Source organism: Panthera leo, chromosome F3 (genome assembly GCF_018350215.1).
Source record: "Panthera leo isolate Ple1 chromosome F3, P.leo_Ple1_pat1.1, whole genome shotgun sequence".
In the NCBI taxonomy this organism is placed as follows: Eukaryota; Metazoa; Chordata; class Mammalia; order Carnivora; family Felidae; genus Panthera; species Panthera leo.
The window spans coordinates 24449433-24463576 of NC_056696.1; the positions used below are offsets into that span (position 1 = coordinate 24449433).

The following is a 14144-nucleotide window of genomic DNA, read 5'->3' on the forward strand; positions in this document are numbered from 1 at the left end:
TGTCACTGCCCCCAAAGAATTAGTGTCTTTCCTGCCTAAAAGTTGGTCCTTTTGATACCTCTAGAGCAGTATTTCTCAAACCATTAAGCTCTAGTTTATTGGGGGTTAGGGAATGGCAGGTAGAATAATGTCTCTCCTAAAGATGCCTACACCGTAATTCCTGGAACCCGTGACTGTGTTGCCTTACATGGCAAATGGAACTTTGCCGATGTGACTAAGAGTATGGACCTTGAGATGGGGAGGCTATCCTGGATTATCCAAGTGGGCCCAACCTAACACATGAGCCCTTAAGTTGAAAATCTTCCTTGGCTGTGGTCCAAGAGAGATGAGACAGAAGAAGAAGGGGGAGAGATTCAAAGTTTAAGAGGGTTTTGACACAGGAGCCAAAGAATTCGGGAAGCCTCTAGAAGAAGCTGGGAATGGCCCTCAGCCAGCAAGAAAACAGAAACCTGCTGTCCTATAACCACAAGGAATTCAATTCTACCAAGAACCAGAATGACTAAGGGAATGAATCCTCTCATTGAGCCTCAAGAAAGAAATACAGGCATACTGACACCTTGATTTTATTCTGGTGAGACCCACATCAGACTTCCAATCTACATACTGTATAATAATACACTTGTGTTGTTTACGCTGTTAAAGTTTTGGTAATTTGTTACAGCAGCGATAGAAAACTAATGCAGAGGTCTTGATCAAGTTAGTTTAGGAAATGATGCTATAGATTATAGAACATACTACTCACCTTGTTATGAGAGAGTCATAGTAAAAACAAAACCAGTAACAAAACATTAATTGAATCAGATAGCAGATAACTTGTTCACTACAAAGGGAGAGGCTGACGCTATCTTGATTCATAATTCTGTGTTCTGATAACATCACATATTTTGTGCAAATAGAGGGCCGCAGACCCACAGCATCACGTTCCGTTGTCATAGTTACTCTCTGAAAAGAAAGATGCCCTGACAAAGACCAGATTGGCTGCAGTAAGGGGTGGGAAGGTACCCTGAGGGTAGCCAGATGCTTCTACATTCATGTCAGAGACATTTTTCCGAAGTTTGTATGCAGTCGGCTCTGTCCCCAAAGGAAAATGGTCATTTACATTTAGAAAACAGGAAGCCCATATTAACGATGGATACTTTCTGTTGAGAATTTGTCCTTCCATCCTAACACTTAGGAAACCAAATATCAACAGCAAAAAAAAAAAATGTTTTGAAATGGATTTTGCCTCAGATTAAGCACAACTGCTGGCAACTTCATGTACCTCATTTCTTACCCTTCTCCAACTCAATTCAACTCAATCTAGCTACAGCTTCCTGTATGGACACACCAAGCTTATCCCTCTGCAGGGACTTTATACCTGCTCTTCCCTCAGCCCGGATTGCCCTTTCTTCAGATGTTTGCATGCTTCACTCCCTCCCTCCTTCCCTCCGTTCATTCAGGCCTCTGTTCAAATGTTCCCACTTCAGACAGGTCTTCCCTAAGCACTTTATCTGAACTAGACACTGTCTCCAATATTGTCAATGTCCTTTCCAACTTTATAGTTCCTCATGGCATTTCTGTATTTATTTGAGTAGCTGGTCATTGTTTCCTTATCAGATTGTAACCTACATGAAGGCCAGGCCCTTGTCTCTTATTCACTGCTGTATCCCTGGTTTCTGGCTTGTGGTGAGTACCTCATGAGATTCAACATGTGTTGACTGAAGGCATTTCTTGGAGTCTTGGTTCTCCACTGCCATACTAGTCACCCTACCTCACCCAATTTCTTCCAAACCCACGTTCTTCCCCTAGTCCAATGCAATTGGTATGGAAGATTGTATATTTCAAAGAGAGTCACCGTAATGTATATCCCAGTTCACATGTCCCTCTTACAAACTGATGTTGATACTTCTTTGAGGAGTGTGCTCGTGTTCTCTCCTCTTGAATCTAGGCTGGTCTGTGACTATTATGGGACTATAATGGGACACCATGTGACTTCCAAGTCTTGGTCATAAAGGTGAGACAGCATTTACCTTGTTTACCTCATTCTTAGGTCTTTCCCTCCAGGAACATGGCCCCCATCCTGTGTAAAATCTCAAGCCATGTGGAAAGGCCATGTGTAGATATCTTGACAGCTGAGCTAAGGTCCCAGATGACAGCCTGAGGTCCCAACTTCCAGACATAGGAGGAAGCCTTTGAGATGACTCCAGCCCCAACCACTGTCTGACTACAGCTGTAGGAGAGACCACAGTGAGAACCACAAGCCAGTCAGACCCCCAAAATCCTTGGAGGACAATAATAAAATGATCATTCTTGTTTTAAGCCAGTAAGTTTAAGGATGCTTATTCTGTAGGAATAAGTAACTGAAACAGATGGGATATGAAATGGTCTATTAGAAGATCTGATTTCTAATCTGTCTTCTGTGCCATTTACACTTGCCAGTCCCTCTTCTTCCCAAAGACTATTTCCAACGTACCAAACCACAGCAAAAGTGTAGCCATCTCTTCTAACCTTCACCCTAGGGTGATTTAGTGAAATGTGCTTATCTTTAGGAATTATGCTTAGGAAAAAAAAAATATATATGTATATATATATATCAAATATATATATGCATATATATATTTGATATATATATATACATATATATACATATATATATTTGATATATATATACGTATATATATATATTTGATATATATATATATCAAGATTTTCCTATTATCACAATTCAGAATTTTCCTAGATTCAGCCACTCTGAAGATTAATAAGTCACCTAGGACAGCTGGATTAATGAACTTCGCCCCATTGTTCGTCTTCTCAGGCCCAGCCCCATGCCACTTCCTGGTGGCAGTTCCTTTTCCAGCAGCCTTATCAGATGAAAGCCAGTCAAACTCACCTCTGCAGCAGGGGCAACCCCTCCTAAAAGGGTGCTCAACTGCTTCTGCCTACCAGTACTTACTCAAGGGCAGGGGCAAATCCCAGAGCCCCATCACCTCACTTGGCTGGACCCCATCTGGGAGGGGTATTTATCTGCGGTGGGGTTGGATAACAAACTTGTGGTCAGACCCCTCAAATGCAGTTAAGCGCTGAGTCTGGAAAATAAGCTGGAGATGGAAATATATGCAAAAAAGTACAGTGTCTGTCGCTGGGGGAAGAAAACAGGGAGACTGTATGGGTAGGGGACATAGAATGGGTCAGTCTGATGATAATGGGTAAAATCATGAGGTCTGGGTTTAGGTGGGCCTGAGTTCTAATTCTGAACCTGCAACAAGTCCCTCAGCCTTTCTCAGCCTCAGTTTCCTTAGCTGTAGAGTGGAAGCAGGAATAGAACCGCCTCATAGGGGTGTCATATGGACAAAATGGATGGTGTGTGTCCAAGCCAGCACTGGGAAACGCTCAGTCAATGGGAGCTCTTGTCTTTCACTGGTACAGACCAATAAGGCTGTATGGGGAGTTGATTAAGGCTGTTAAGAGTCTATACAACAATGTATGGAGCCAATGTGGGAGCTCTGAAATGGGCAAGCCTCCCATGTTGCCTCAGGAATGCTGGACAAGAGTCTTGGGCCTTTTATATTCCTTTTCCCCTGCCAGGACTTCCACCATCTCCTCTGGAGTTGCCGCTCTTGCATAACTTTTGAGCCACTAAAAAGTGTAGGCCTCTGGGACTGACACCCTGGGAAAATCCTGCCTCCATCCTCTCCCCTATCTCATCTGAAGGTTGGCTAAGGGGCCAACTCACAACACTTAACATAAACACCAGAAAACCCACTTAATGCCCTTGGTTTCCCACGAACTAGTGGTGGGACAGTGGCATTTGCACAAAACGACATGTACTAAAATAGGCAGCTTGAAATATTCCTGGCAGATGGTGCTAAATATAGACACAGTGACAGATTGGCCCCACAGCTCTTCCCCCGAGCGTTAAGAACGTGCTAGAGCCAAGAAGCTCCTCTTTTCCGGATGATTGTGGCAACAGCCCCAGGCTCTCACCATGCCAGAAAGTTGCTAAGATGTAGAGACGGGAGGTAACTCTGAGAGTGAACACCAGCACCGTGATGTACAAGGTTCCCACATACCACGAGTGCTGGAATGAAGAAAAACGTACATATACAAAGTTCTGAGGGACTGGAACTTGTTTATTGGACCTTCTGAAGGATCAACTACTCTTCCAAGTGGTGTCTTTCATGAGCAAAAAATCGCTGAATGAAAGTAGAAACAGTGTACGATGGTTGAGAGTAGAGGTTTGGGGGCTCAGGGTGCTTGGGTTTGAACCCTGGTTTTGCCCCTTAGTAGCTATATGAGCTTGGCCAAGTTACTTAACCTTCTGGAGCCTCCTTTTTTGTTTAATCTGCACAATGGGATAATAATAATATCTATTTCGTGTGAAGATTAAGTAACAATGTATGTAAAGGCCATGCACAATGCCTGGTACAGAATAACTCCTGCTTGGATGGCAGCTATTTTTTTTTTTAAGTTTTCACTTATTTTTCAGAGAGAGAGAGAGAGAAAGAAAGAGAGAGGGAGGGAGGGGCAGAGGGAGAGGGAGGCACAGAATCCGAAGCAGGCTCCAGACTCTGAGCTGTCAGCACGGAGCCCGACATGGGGCTTGAACTCACAGACTGTGAGATCATGACCTGAGCTGAAGTCGGACGCTTAACCAACTGAGCCACCCAGGCACCCCAGATGACAGTTATTTTATTTAACAGACTAGGAAGGAGAGAGAGGTACCTAAATGGCCAAAGAGTTTTAAGGCTTAGAGGTGTTAAAAAACAAAACTCAAATGAGTAAATTTTAAAGATCTTATTGGCTTTACTCAATGATTCATGAAACAGGCAGCATCCTATCTGGCAGATAAAAAGGAGCTCCAAGGGGCTGTACAAAATGAAATACTTTTACAGGCAGAAGGGAGGAGGACAAGAAAGTATACCAGCACAAAGCAAATTGGTAGTGGTAGAGTCACATGTCTTTTTTTTTCCTTTCCTTTTTTCATCAAACAGCTTCTTAAGGGGAATGACTGAAACCAGTGCTCTACAAGGGCACTTCCCTAAGTTTTTCAAAATTATAAATGGCCAAATGTTCAAAAATAATAATTGGAAGTATCATCTGCAGCTTGGTTACCATTTCACCCAATTAAAAAAAAATTACTTTACGGTCACCTTTTGTTAGGGGATGATAGGATCTGTCAAGCAGATTATCCTACTAGTGCTGACAAGGTAATTCTAGATTGACTGGTTTAAGGTTCCATGCCAAGGAAAGGCTGAAACTATAATTAAGTAGTAATTCTTGGTTTGGTGATTTGGGGCTTAGCATAAGTGACTCCATTTTGGGCCTATTGTCTCTTTTTAACAGAGGAATACTTTGGATAAGAATGAAGGCAAAACTAAAAATAAAGTCAAGCTGCAATATTTTCTATATCCACTGAGATTGTATTCAGAATGGGCAATACCAAAAATAGCTACCTAGTGGAAAGTGATCACTCAGTGGGTAAGGTGCTGGTGTGTGAGAGGCTGGCTTCCATGGAAGGGAGGAGATGTTTACAAAGGGCTCAGTCATCATCTTAAAAGGAGGGGCAAACCTATCTCTTCATAACTGATAAGAACTAGGACTTTGAACCCTGTGAAATTTGCTATCTGACTTCCACACAGTAAAACATTTAAGAACCAGGAGGACTTTCTCTTAGATTTTAATGATAGCATATGCCAATCTGTTGCAGATGAAAGTAAGGGGTCCAGAAGATGGGCCTGTGTTCTGATTCTGTCTCTGCTGCATGTCAGGCTCTGTTGTGGCTATGCTCCGGTCTCCTTCATTCCAGTTTTGTTCACGACAAGTTCTGGAGTTAGAATTTCTCAGTATTTTTTTCTCTGTGTGCTTCTAGGACTGTGTCCCAATTCAAACTGAATTGTCCTTGCGGGACTAGAACACTCCTGACAGCCCAAGTACTGCCCTTTGGAGCCAGAGGATTCTTTTCTAGAGGATTTTCTTGGTGAGAGGTTGTGGTAAAAACAACCTCTGTAGGAGAATTGTGAGACTATATTTGGGCTCTGGCTCCAGAAATAGTAGGCCAGTGCATGTTCTCATGGTACAGACTTGCCTATATCCTTACATCCTGTATTAGTTAAAGTAGGTTAGCTGCAGCTACAAACAAACCCAAACGTTTCAGGGGCTTAACAAGGTGAAAGTTTCTTTCTCTCTCAAACAAAGCCCATTGGCATTGAGATGGGGAAGAGTAGAGGTGGGGAAGAGTAGAGGTTGCATTTCTCTGCTCCATATACTTATTCAAGAACCCAGGCTAACAGAGGCCCTACAATTTTCAACGTGTGGCTTTCAAGGCTGCCTGGGTGTCATTATCCAGCTAACAGACGAGGTGCACAGAGAAGCACGGTGGGGCGTTTTCATGGGTCAAGCCTAGAACCGGTGTATAATTGTGTCACTTCCACTCACATGCCACTGGGTAGAACTTAGTCACAGGACCATATAGATGGCAAAGGAAGCTGGGAAGGGCAGCTTAGCTGTGTGCCCAGGAAGGAGAGAAGATCAGGAATGTTGGTGCTCAATGAGTGCTGTGTCACACTTACTGAAGCTAATTCAAGAAGCCAAGTGACCCTTTGAAGCAACATTTTGAAGAAACTATTGAACTTGTTTTTCTAATTCTGTGTGCTGTTTCCACTCAATGTTTGAATTAGATTTGTTAAACAGTTGCTTCTAATCTTTATTTCTTCCTGTTAAGTCTTGTTGTAATCAAAGAACATCTCAGTTTCCCTACAATAAAAGTGGAGCTGATCTGTCCCTCACAGAAGTCTAAGTTTCTTTATGAATGGCATGGTGACTGAGTACCTCCTTTTAAGAAGAAAACACCAACTATTCTTTAAAAGAAAGCTTATTTTAATGTAAGACTCAGAGTTTTGCACATTACATCATTGCTAGGGTTTTAGTAGAAACTGCTAATGAATATTCCTGCAATGCTGTTTGAATCTGTTGTATCAACAGGCTGCAAAAGAGCCTAGTAGACAAAGGGAAAAAAGAAAAAGAAAGAACACTTATGAGAGGCCCAGTCCCATAATGATCATTTATTAAGCTCCCCAGTGTTTAAGTAGGAACTGCCAGATGCTTTTCCTCATTCCTACTAAAGTAAGTTATAAGCACGAATATCATGATATTTGTATGTTTAGAGCATTCCCTTATCTTTATGATCATTTACAAAGACATTAAAAATTGCTCCAATATTCGTGAAACTAAAATCATACTTCTAAGGCTTTAAAGCCCTGACACAAAATTCCATTATAGTTGAAAATTGTAATAATATTGCTGAATGTACAGCCTACTGTTATGCTAAGATATGAATACAATAAAATTTAATATACACTTCACCCTGAACATACTTCTATTTGACACTTCTTACACTTTATTACATCTAAGTTTTTCACTTAATTTTTTTACATGGACTAATAATACTAAAACTTTGTTGTGCTTCATAATCACACAGAGAGCTTGTGGAAACTCCTGGAACCTACCCTGGACCTGCTGATATGAGGGGTGGGATTGGGGCCTATGTATTTTTAACAAGTTTGCCGGGTGGTTCTGATGCACACAAAAGCTGGAGAACCATGCCTGGCATGTCTTAACACTTCCAGCATCTGGCATATAGTAGGCACTTAATATATCTTTGATGAATGAATGACTGAGTGGATGAAACAAATAGAATAGTACTCTTACAAATAAATTTGTTACTGAGTCTGAAGCAAGAAAATAAGAATTCATTGAGGATTTGGGGGCGCCTGGGTGGCTTAGTCGGTTAAGCATCCAACTTTGGCTCAGGTCATGATCTCATGGTTCGTGGATTCGAGCCCCATGTCAGGCTCTGTGCTGACAGCTCAGAGCCTGGAGCCTGCTTTGGATTCTGGGTCTCTGTCTCCCTCTGCCCCTCCCCCACTCACATTCTGTCTGTCTGTCTGTCTCTCTCTCAAAAATAAATAAACATTAAAAGAAATTAAATAATTCATTGAGGATTTACTGCCACAAACATTAAACATAAAAACGAGAAATAATTTGATTCCCGGGAATGCTGCTCTAATAATTCAACTTTGTTTGTGCAATGCTTGTTTGTCGTGCTTTACTGATATCAAGTATTCAGGTTACTACTAGAATGCCAAAAGTCAGATTGATAGGAGGGTCATCAGGAAAGGGTATGTCATACTTAGAGGGGGACCCAAGAATTGGAGTAAAATAATTTTGATGAAAACACAGCATCGGAATAACATAAAACTCTTCATCCTTCCAGTGTTTTAGGTATCTCTAGCTGAACTATTTATCTGGTGTCAAGAACAATTTCAAGACCATCCATTCAATGAGAACTTATACTTCAATGAAGGTACTGTACTAAGAGTTAGACTCCCCCAAAGCAAGGTGTGTCATGAGAATGGTAAGTTTCCAGAAAGCTGACAAACACTTTCCTGTATGTAATATCTTCCCAGTTTTCTTCCTACCTCTCTGGATGCTCCTTTTTCTTTTCAGGCTCATCATCCTCTACTCAGCCATTTTCAATTTTTAATTGAAAAGTGAAATTTCTCAAAGTTTTTCCCGAGGCACTCTCCTCTTCCCATTCTCTAGGGTATATTATCTGTTATTCCAAGAGCCTTAACTATCACATATTTATTCATGGTGCCCAAATTTGTGTTTCCAGCCCAGACCTCTACTCTGAGCTCCAGCTGGTTATACAGATCCTAGAAAAACAGTTTACAAAACTTAGGCCTAACTTCAATGAGTAAAAGAAAAAAATATTAAGCTTTTATTTTTCACTGATTGAGCTTATAGATATGTAAAGTATCTAATGTGCCAGATACATATAAAACATCTTAAATTATATGCCAAGCACTCAATAAATATTACATGATGTTTTTTTTTTCCCCTCCTGATGTTGTTTTATAATGTAGCCCTCTGAAAGCAAGATAAACATAAAAGTTCAGATCTACCTCAGGTGTACATCCGAGTAGATAGTGTCAACCATGCTAAGATGGGGTGATATCTGGCTGGGATCCTGAACACAATCTCAGACCAGCCACCTACCACTCTCAGGTTCAGGAATGAAAAGCATATATGTAGGAGAAAACCATTCTGTTCATTACTTGGAAGTTTAAGTCCTACCTTGCCCTCTTCACTTGGGAACTAACCCCCAATGAGATACCCAAGGCCACGTGATGTCAGTGGGGTTCCTTTGCCTGGAGAAGGAAACCAAATAGCCCCGACCAAGATCAAGCACAGTAGCCCATATCCTCAAAACCCACCTGCAGTCCTGGTTCTCAAGCATCTGCCACTTTTATGACTAGAACGTGGAAGGAGGGATAAATCCAAAAGAAAGGCATGCAGGGAAAGGGAGAGCTTCTACTTGTGGCCAAAAGCATATGCACCCCTTATGTCTCCCACCTTTTGCCTTGAATCTATCTCAGTATTCCCACTGGTGTTGACCCATTTCAGATCTCCTCCAGATGGTGGGGGTGAGGAGTTTTGTACTCATCCAAGAGAGTATGGGATGTCATTTGTTTTGTAATGTTTTTATTCTTTCGACAACTATATTTTGAGTGACGACTATGTGTCAGTCACTGTTAAAGGTGCCAGAAATACAGCAGTGATGAAAAATGACAAAAATCCCTCCCATCATGGGGATTATACATTCTAGCATATAAGTAAAATATATACTAGGTCAGATGATGGTAAGTCCTATGGAGAAAAATAAAATAGGGAGGGTGGAAAGGGAGTGCTAAGCTATCACAATAACCTCAGCAAGAGATAATGGTGTTCAAAAATGACAGTTGGGGATTTTAATACCCCACTGTCAATAATTGATAGAACAATTAGAAAATCAAAAAGCAGGGCACCTGGGTAGCTCAGTTGGTTGGCGTCTGACTTCAGCTCAGGTCATGATCTCACTGTTCGTGGTTCGAGCCCCACGTCAGGCTGTGTGCTGACAGCTCAGAGCCTGGAGCTTGCTTCGGATTCTGTGTCTCCCTCTTTCTCTATCCCTCCCCACCTCTCTTTCTCCCCCACCCCTCTCCGTCTTCTCTCTCAGTAATAAATAAACATTAAAAAAGAAAAGAAAAGAAGCCAAGCATATAGAAAATGTAAAGAACACTTTACCGCACTGGTATTTATAAAACATTCCCAATGACCCAATGACATCAGAATAGACATTCTTTTCAAACACACATGGAACATTCTCCAGAATAGACCATGTGTTAGGTCATAAAACAAGTTTCAATAAATTTAAAAGGTATGAAATCATACAAAGTGTGTTCTCTAACTACAATGCAATTAAATTAGAAATTTGAGGAATTACCGAATACTTGGAAATTAAAGAAAATACTTCTTAATAACCCACTGTCAACCAAAAACACCAGAAGGCAATGTTTTAAATATTTTCAGCTGAATGAAACTGAAGTCAACAGATAAAGATTTATGGGATGCAGCTAAAGCAGTGATTACAGGGAAATATATAGCTATAAATGCCTACATTGTAACAGAATAAAGATCCTCAATCGATTACTTAAACATACCCCATAAGAAACTAGAAATAAAGGAGTTAATTAAATCCAAAGAGTTAGAAAACAATGAAGTAGAAAACTGAAAAATAATAGAGAAAATCAATGAAACAAAAAATCTGTTCTTGGAAAAGATCAACAAAGTTGATAAATCTCTAGCTAGACTGATTAAGAAATAGAAAGAGAAGACAGGAGTTCTCAAAATCAGAAAAAAAAGGGGCAATTTTTACTACCATCTCTACAAAAAAAAAAAAAAAAGGATTATGAGTAAATATTACGAACTACTTTGTATCACGTCAGACAACTTCTGTGAAGTGGACAAATTTCTAAAAAGACACAAATTACCTAAACTAACTCAAGAAGGAATAGAAAATGTAAATAGAATATTAAGTAAAAAATTGAATTAGTAATTTTAAATCTTCCCACAATGACAAAGCCAGGCCCAAATGGATTCGTTGGTGAATTCTACCAAATATTTTTAAAAAGAAATATTTTAAAAAGAAATAATTCTAATTATTTACAAGCACTGGAAAACAGAGGATAGGAAACACTTCCAAACTTATGCTATGAGCCCAGTTTACCCTGATATAAAAGTCAGGCAAAGATATTTTAAGAAAAGAAACCCATAGACCGGTATCCCTCATGAAAACAGACACAAAAGTCTTTAGGATTTTGACAAAGTTAAGTCCAGGAGCATATAAAAAGAATTTTTATGCCATCACCAAGTGGAATTTTTATAAGGTTGGTTTAGCATTCAAAGAGCAATTAATGCAATACACATATTAGTAGAATAAAGGACAAACATATGATCAACGCTGTAAGTGAAGAAAAAGCAATAGGTCAACATATTGATAAAAACAATACTTGTACTTCTTTTTCCACCATGGACTGTTAACTGCAGATCATTGTTCCTTCGGAAATTCTGGGAAAATATAAGGAGAACATTCACACTCATGTGCCACGAAGACCCTTGGCATGAAGGCCCCCAACTCTATTGCTGAGGTCCTTGGGCCTGAAACTGGTAAGCTATCAGTTGAAATGCAGTGAGTTCTCCTTGGACGATAATATTAGTCTCTTGGGGTACCTGGGTGGCTCAGTTGGTTAAGCATCCAACTTCTGCTTGGGTCATGATCTTGTGGTTTGTGAGTTTGGGCCCCGTGTGGGGCTCTGTGCTGATGCAGAGCCTGGAGCCTGCTGTGGATTCTAGGTCTCCCTCTCTCTCTCTGACCCTCCCTGGCTCACATGTTCTCTCTCTCTCAAAAATAAATAAGGTCAGAGGATGGCTCTAATTGGAGGATATGAAGTGGTGTTTGCAGGAGGAAGACTCCAGAGTCCTCTGAAAAAGGGAGTGAGGAAAGTCACATTACGTTTTATAAATCATTACAGTCTGTCCAAGGGCATGTTGCTCACAGCCAGTCCTTAGGTAGGCTCCCAAGTCCCCGGGGCCTTACATGATTTGCCCCCCATGATATCTCCAGCCTCATCCCTTAATACTTTCCCCCTCTCTCTGCTCCAGCCACATCCTTCTCCCAGCCTACCAGACGTGCCCTGCGTCAGGGCATCTGCACTGGCTCTTTCCCCTCCTTGGAGTGTTCTTCCCCCAAATATCCATATGATGAACTCTCTCACTTTCTTCAGGATTTTACTCACAAACCACCATTTCAGGGAGACCTTCTCCACTGACCTTTTTTTAAAATTGCACCCCTTTAACCCCGCCAATCTCCCTTCCCTGCTTTCTTTTCTCTATACTATTTATTACCACCTGACATACTATGTATGCATTTTCCCTTTTTATCTTTGTAATTGTCTATGTTTCATTGATAATCTATCTAGAGACTGTCTTTAGAATCTGAAAGAACATATTCCTATATTCTCAACCCTTTAGAATATAAGTTCCATGAGGGCAGATATTTTTGGTGTTTATTCACAGCTGTTCACCCAGAGTCTGTGACAGTATCTGTCATTTAGCAGGCCAGCGGTAAATATCTGTTGCATGAATGAACAGCTGACAACCAGAGAACAGGAAAAGCAGTAGAGCTCAAGCCAGGACACCCAGAGCGTAGCTCTAGAGACCCCTTAACCTGAATCCCTTTCTACACCCAGGGAGCTCTGTCCCCTCACACCCCTATGCCCACCCCGTCAGCAATACCCCATGGCGTTTCACACCAGTGTGTTTCAGTAAGCAACTCCGATCCTTTGGAGCCCAGACCATATTTTCACCCTATCTTAATATCTTGCTAAAGCTCAATCTTAAAACCAGTCGGTCAAGAACGCCTCCTGGGAATCACACCATTCACTCAGCTCCTGCTATTCTAAAATTGCTTTTTTTTTTTTTTTTTTTTTTTGGTCTTTAGAATTGTGCTCTGTTCTTTTGCATTTCCGACTGAAAGAAGGGACTGTCTCTCACTTGCCGTCTTGTAAGAATCCAGCCACCAAAAGCATGACCAAAATATTTTTTAAACACATGTTTTAGTGGGAGAATGGTTTTCTTGTGTCCCTATTGCACTCGGATGCTCCACCCGACTCCCCCGTGGATGTGGTGTTTACAGCGGCACCCGGCCTGACAGTTCGCTGTAACAGCTCCGATTTAGATCCAAGGCCTGCTGGGGGACCACCTACAATGTCAGGCTCTTTGTCTTACCCACAGACTCCCAGACTGTGTAAAAATTTTTGGAGACTGGTTTCCCATTAATTTTTTTTTAAAGTCAAGAAAAAGAAAAATAGAACAATCCTAATGTAAAACCCGACATTTATGTCCTGTCAGCAGCATGTAGCTTTTTATCTTCTTCATTTATCGCATATGCTGCCCACTCCACCCCCCAACCCGTTCATTTTTCTGCTTGCTTGTTTGTAGTTAGTTTCCAGTCCCAAATGTTGGAGTTGGATTCTACATTTCATTTATTAGTGTCACTGCAGAAGCCGCACGTTTTCCTGAGCTCATTCATCATGCCTCCTCCTCTCTCAGCCTCACGTTAAATATGCAAGGTCTCATTACAGTCATAGCTGTCGTGGTCTGCGGGAGGAAATAAAGGAAAGATTGCAGGAATACAACGTTACGACAGTCTGCCTTGGAATTAGCCATTCATTTTCCATGCAGCCAGAAAATTTGTGGTAAGTCACTAACGAATTTGTGAAGGTCACCATGGAGGTGCTTCCAAAAATGCTGAGATACAAAAATCTCTACCTTCAAGGGATTCCTCAGCAAGCGGCGGACATCAGAGAGATATGAAAGAAATAGGTAGCAGGTGACAGGTACCTGAGTGAGTTGGGGCTTCAAAAGAGTGCAAGATCACTTCAGCTGGAATAGTCAGAGGAGGTCTCATGGAGACGGTGGCTTGGTGGTGGCATTTGAACTGGGACTTGAAGGATGAGTAAGGTTTTTAAAAACAGAGAAAGGAAGGCAGAGGAGAAAGAATTTTAAGGGGAGGAAGCAGTATGAACGAAATCATGGAAGCAGAAGAACTCAGCTTGTATTTGAGGATGATAAAGTTAATTTGTATATGGGGACCTACAAAATGGAAGCCACCCTGGGACTCTGCCCACGTCCCAAATCTAAACCCAGGTCAGCCTGCTCTTATGGGAAATACCTGTCAAGGAAACCTAACATACTCCAATCACCATCCTACGACTCAGCTT

At 41.3% G+C, this 14144-nt stretch overlaps 1 protein-coding gene across 8 annotated transcripts in view; it reads right to left on the minus strand.

Annotated features, from left to right (window-relative positions):
• Window positions 1–14144, minus strand: part of TSEN15 (tRNA splicing endonuclease subunit 15) — a 136258-nt gene that overhangs the window by 53208 nt on the left and 68906 nt on the right. The window contains exon 6 of one of the 8 annotated variants that reach the window (XR_006198746.1): window positions 2019–2209. The exons of 5 other annotated variants lie outside the window; for them this stretch is intronic. The gene's annotated coding sequence lies outside the window, so the exon portion shown is untranslated. Of the gene's footprint in view, window positions 1–2009; window positions 2210–12794; window positions 13522–14144 lie in introns of those variants that run through there. 2 more of the 8 variants (XR_006198745.1, XR_006198751.1) reach the window with 2 other exon arrangements.